The following is a 6161-nucleotide window of genomic DNA, read 5'->3' on the forward strand; positions in this document are numbered from 1 at the left end:
TTGGCACGTTAGTGGGTGAGATTGACTTTCAGGCTGGTTGGCTGTGGGTTTGACCACGTACACAGCTTATGGGATGCTGTGTGGGGGGCTTACCCCACTGAGTGGTATTCAGCCCAGCAAGCTCTGGTGCCTGTGGAGACCATCCTTTGGATGCGCCACGTGTGGGGCTAATCGGGCAGTGTTCTGCTGGGGTCTGAATCCAACCTCCAAGTGTGTGGGTTCTGGACCCTCTTGAGGGGCTCCAGTGCACTGCCTGTGACTGGCCAGGGACGACTGGGTGAGAGCTACAAAGAGATCCACCATTGTTTGCTGCTTCTGCTGACCCTGGAGACATGTGGGAGAGGCCACCCCGAGAACCAAGGACATCTGCCACTAATATTGGGCCACAAAATGCCAGAACACCCCAAGGCCTGCTGCCACCTTCCAGCTTCCTTAAAGTTCAGCCACTAATAAAGCCTCATGTGGTACACAAGCTGGGTGAGGCAGCGTCTCAGAGAGTCACTACAGTGGGAAGAGTTAGTTGTGGTCACCAGGTTCATGTAAATTCTAGTTTGGTGCCAGTGCAGAGCCTGAAGCTACTCAGCAAAAGTGTCAGCTCTTTCACCAGGGACCTGCCAAGATGGGCTGCATTTGCACTAAGACCATGAAGAAGGTGGCCCAGGTCATCATCGAGAAGTATACATGCACCTGGGCAATGACTTCCACACCAACAAGCACGTGTGCGAGGAGATCGCCATTATTCCAAGGAAGAAGCTCTACAACAAAACAGCAGGCTATGTCACACATCTGATGAAGTGGATTCAGAGAGGTCCTGTAAGAGGTATCTCCATCAAGCTGCAGGAAGAGGAGAGAGAAAGGAGAGAGAATTATGTTCCTGAGGTCTCAGCCCTGGGTCAGGAGATCATTGAAGTTGATCTGGACACTAAAGAAATGCTGAAGCTCTTGGACTTTGGCAGTCTGTCCTACGTGCAGGTCACTCAGCCTACAGTTGGGATGAATTTCAAAACACCTCGTGGAGCCGTTTGAATCTTCTTGCTGTGCTGTCATAGTTTCAATAAAACATGGACAACCAAAAAAAAACCAACAAAAAGTGTCAGAGCACACTGAGGCCAGTCGTCCCCTGCCTGGGGTCTGTCAGACTCTGATAGTTTTCTGACAAAGAGTGAAATGCAGGTGGGGCTAGCTGCTTGTGGAGAAAGGGCCTCGGGGCAGTTGGGTGGGGTAGGGCACAGTGAGTCAGTGGGGCGGACCTGCAGAGCTCATCAGACCAATCAGATTCAGATTTGGTGTGAGTGTAGGGGGAGGGCTCAACATAGATGGCGCCTGCCTGCCGGCTGCACGGGAGAAGGACCCCCACACAGAGAAATGGCTACTGTCCTCCAGCCCTCAACATGAAACAACACAACTCAGTCTGTACCCCTCATATGTCTCTCTCACCCCCTGAGTTACTGTCCCTCTGCTGGAGCCCACAGTGAGTGCCTGGGAGTGAGAGAGACTGTGCCCTGGGCCTTTAAGAGGATGCCTGAGTTTCCTGCTGCTTTCTTTTCCGCCAGGATGGTCGGAATCCCCACTGTTTTTCACAGCCAGATATTGTGGGGACTCTTCTTCCCAGCACCAGCACTGGGCTGGGGAGGCCAGCCTGGGGCTGGGGTTTCTTGCTTCTCTGAGGGGAACCTCCCAGGATATCCCTCCCAATTTTCATCCACCACACGGAAGTTTGGGGTTAGCCAGTTCCGCATCTCCACCCCTCCTACCAGTCTTGACGTGGTTTTTTCTTTATATCTTTAGTTATAAAACTTCTGTTCAGCCAGACTTAAGGTGGTTCTCCAGGTTGGTTGTTCTATAATTTAGTTGTGATTTTAATTTGTTCACTGAAGGGAGCAGACACGGTGTTTATCTACTCCGCCATCTCGGATCTCCTCCCTGCCTCGTCATACTTCCCTTCTCTCCTACCAAATTGACCACCTGTAGTGCAAATATTCACTCTGGGTCTGCTTCTGAGAGCTTCCAGTTTAAGATAAACCCCTGATGTAATCTGGAGAAGATAGAGAAGACTGCCCAGAGTAAGTGAATTTTATTTGTTTTTACATTTAAAAAAACGAAGATGTCTTTTACAGTCCGTGAAATGCTCAATCTTAAGTTTACATTTAGGTCAATTTGATAAAAGTATGCCCTTGTGTAACCTACACCCCTATCAAGAGAGAGCATGTCCATCACCCCAGAAAATTTCCTTGTGCCTCTTCCCAGGCTATCCCCCGTCCCCAGAAGCAAACCCTCACCTGGTTTCTATTACTGTAGGTTACTTTTTTCTAGTCTAGAACTTGTAAATGGAATCATGCAGGAAATACTCTTTTGTGTCTTGTTTCTCTCACTCAGCAGAATGCTTTTGAGAGTCACCTACACTGTAGCTTGTGTCAATAGCTCATTTCTTTATTTTATTTTTTATTGTTGGTTTGTATGAATAGTCCATCGTTTGTTTATCCATTCTCCTGTTGATGGACCTTCATCTGTTGATGAAGGTATTTCCAAGTTTTGCCTATCATGAATCAAGCTGCTATGAACATTCTTGCACAAGACTTTACGAGGACCTATGTTTTCATTTCTTTTAAGTAAATTCCTTGGAGCAGGATTAATTGGTCATATAATTGGTCATTAATTGGTCAGTGTAAGTTTGACTTTTTAAGAAGCTGCTAAATAGTTTCCACAGTGGCTATACCGTTTTGTACTCCCACCCACAATACACGAGCATTCCAGTTCCTCCCCATCCCTGTCAACATTTTATGTCCTTGGTATTTTTCATGTTACCCATTCAACTGAGAGGGCAAGGGCAAGCCGGCCTTTGACGGGTGGGGGAATAAAGGCTCCCAGAGTGTCAGCATTACACAAACAGCATCACAGTTGCCAAATACCGGTGATTTCTTTGACAGTTTCAAGGAACAGTGAAACCCCCCCTATGGAGAGCCAACTCTCAACACCTTTTTTTTTCTTTTTTTATCCTCTTTCCCATTCTGGGCTGACAGCAGACAGCATGCCCTAGGGCTCAGGCCAAGACATCTAGCTGTAATCTCTTAAGTCTTTCAGGTGTGAGCAGGTAATTTTCTTTTCTTTTTTTTTGGCTTTAAAAATCCTTTTCTTTCTGCTTCTTTTCTGCTTCTGTTGGACCAGGGGAATCGGATTATTTACAGAGTGCAGGCAATTTTATGAGAAGTTTAAAAGCAAATCCATCTGGACTGAGTTACGATGTGCTGATGGCTAACACCTTACACGTATGCATCCAGTGAACTGCAGAATGGGAAGTCAGCACCAACAGTGACCAGTTTCGCATCCTGACCTTCCAGTCACGCTGGGCTCTCTGAGGCTGCTTTTTGGAAAACTCACTCCCCTGCTTGAAGCTATTCATTGGCTCCCGTCATCAAAAGAACGAAATACACACTCCACAAACCTTCTAGTGAAAGGTATTCTCCATCTCCTTCCTCTCTGTTCCAGTTCCACTGACTTTGTTGGGTGTCTCAAATACACCAAGCTCACGCCTGCCCCAGGGCCCTTGCACTTGCTGTCTCTTTGCTTGGAACACTCTACCTGCTCTTTCTGGGTGGACTTCTTAACCACGGGTTTCAGCTTTTCAGCATTATTGCCACCTCTTCAGAGATTATCTTCCCTAATCACCGAATCAAACTCATTTCTTTATATAACTAGACTCCTAGTCTTTTTGTTACAAATAAAGTATGTATCAGAGACATAGGCCTTCCCCTCCACCAATCTTGAGGGACGAGAGGCAAGTGCCAACAACCACTTCTGGTTTGACGGTGCAGTCTTACACCTACTTCTGTTGGGAGCACAATGAGGCCTGTGCATCATTCCCAGGCCTGTCCATCACCAGGCAAAAGAATCATCAGAATGCTGTGATTCCCTTTGGAAGTTATTGCCACAGGACATGGCAACCATTTCTAAAGTCTTACGAAGTTTTTCCAGACCCCTTTGCTCACAGTGCACTTTGAAGACAAGTTGTGAACATTATAAATATTCACATGAGCCTTAACAGTTATAAATATTGCTCTGAAAAATGAGACTGCGTGCTTCTAAGAATATTCTCAATCTCACATCTTATCAAATCTGGTTTTTGAACTTTGTTTTCTAAAGCAGGAGGGTATCTAGGCCTTGGTCACTGCAGCGGAGAAGAACCTTCCCCTTCAGCTCCTTCTGTGACGTCCTCTGTTAAGGGTGAAGACTTGGCATTGTTAAGGCCAGGCTCTGAGATTCATTATTTGTCATTCTAACAAAAAAGCTGGCTCCTAGAGCTCAATTTTACTAGCAGACATGAAGAAGGGGATTTAAAAACATAGGCATTTTTATCTAATAATAAAATAAGTGTCATATACCATGGGTTTTTAAAAGAACCATCATACTCTAATTCATTTATTTAGTTGTTTATTTTCTTCTCTGGTTTCCCCATGAAATGATGAACTCCATGGTGGCAAAGCTATGCAGGTCCCCTTCATAGCTATAATCTCAGCAACTAGGACATAATAGGTGCTCAGTAAACATTTGTTGAACTGATGGATGGATGGATGGATGAATGGTATGCTACTTGGGCAAGAATACCAAGAAAATGCTCCCACCAATCAGGATGTTTATTGTGTCCTCTGCGGGGGGGGAGGGGTCTTCTGTTCTCAGTAAATCTCGGTGTTTTGCTGAGGAAGGCAACTTCACACACACACACACACACACACGCACGCACACACACACACATGCACACACACTTGTACCTCTTCCTACTCTTCTGTCTTCAGCTCCCACATGGCTAAACCAGCACAATCCAGGGGAAAACATCCCCTATCACCACACAAAAAGGTGACTTTGACCCTTTTGGGCCCCTGTTTCTGGGAGAACAAACTTTCCACCCTCTATCTTCCAGAGATGTTGCAGTCATAGCCGTGAGAGTATTTTGAAAAGATCATGTGACTTTCAGAGGGGAGAGGCTAGCCATCAGAACCAGGGGTCAGTGGGGTCCTGTTTGTCCCATTCTTGTTTCATTTCAGGGTGTCAGAGGCCTCACTGGGCTGCACACACCATCCGCGACCCTGGCGTCTCCTGAGTGAGCTTTCTGAAGATGTCTCAGCAGCACATGACTCCCAGAATCCAGGCGCATCTAAGGGACAACCATAGGCAAAGTGGTTTTCAAACGGTGTCAGGGGCTCTCAGGGAGGGTGGTTAGATTTAACAAATAAATTCTAATTTTCTAGGCCGAGGAGTATATTTGGAGAGAATAAGAGAAACTCCTTTCCTTATGCAACTCCCAAATTTTGTCTTGGCTTAGCTGGTCCTACTTCTTGTGTTTTCTTGTATTTAAGGCAGGTAGAGTCTTGTCTCAGTCGGGGTTCCCCCAAAGCAGAGCCTGAGACGAGGGTTGGGGTGCTGGGATTCAGTTGCAAAGAAGTGCAAGAAGCAGGAGTGAGGGAACAGAAGACAAGAAAGGAGGGAGAGCCAACACCCAGGGAGTTCTGGAGCTGCTCATCGCTGTAGGAAGTGGGGCTCGAGCCTGCCAGACACGCTTTGAGGATCTGTGCCTAGACAGCTTCAGGATTGTCTCTCTGAGGGATGGGACGGGGGGCAGCATTCATCCCCCAACTCCCGTCCCCTGGTGGAGGGTTCCCCTCGGGCTGTGAACTCCCCCACTTCCCAGCTGTACCTGCAGAAGAACTGAGCTGTTTCTTCACCTTTGGAGAATACCCAAGGCAGCAAAGGCAGGCAGCTCCCTGGCTTGTCCTTGAGATGGGTCATGGCCAGCGTGAGCGGAACTGTGTATGGAACAGGGACATGGAAATCTGAGATGGGCCAAGGGGATGTGATGCAGGCACACAGTCTGTCATTAGGTATAAACGCTAAGGATGGCAACAGAGTCAGTCTAGAATCGCCATCAGGGAAGTGAGCTCTGGAGCTAGAGACTGCCTAGGCTCAAATTCCAGTGCCATTCTACAGCATTGGGACAGTTCCTTAGCCTCTTTGAGCCTCCGCTTCCTCATCTGTACAATGGGAACAAGCCCAGTGCCTCCGTCCTAGAGTGAATGTTGGTTGGAATAAGACACAGGAAGTTCTTAGCACAGTCATGGGCACAGAGGAAGTCCCTAGCGAGTATCTGGCTTGTCCATGGTGTCTCGACA

The 6161-nt window shown here is 47.3% G+C and overlaps 1 pseudogene; it reads left to right on the forward strand.

Moving 5' to 3' along the window:
• The first annotated feature begins 619 nt into the window (after positions 1 to 619).
• On the forward strand, positions 620 to 1026 carry LOC117017812 (40S ribosomal protein S17-like; annotated as a pseudogene).
• Positions 1027 to 6161: the final 5135 nt, after the last annotated feature.

This window comes from Rhinolophus ferrumequinum, chromosome 25 (genome assembly GCF_004115265.2).
Source record: "Rhinolophus ferrumequinum isolate MPI-CBG mRhiFer1 chromosome 25, mRhiFer1_v1.p, whole genome shotgun sequence".
Taxonomy (NCBI): domain Eukaryota; kingdom Metazoa; phylum Chordata; class Mammalia; order Chiroptera; family Rhinolophidae; genus Rhinolophus; species Rhinolophus ferrumequinum.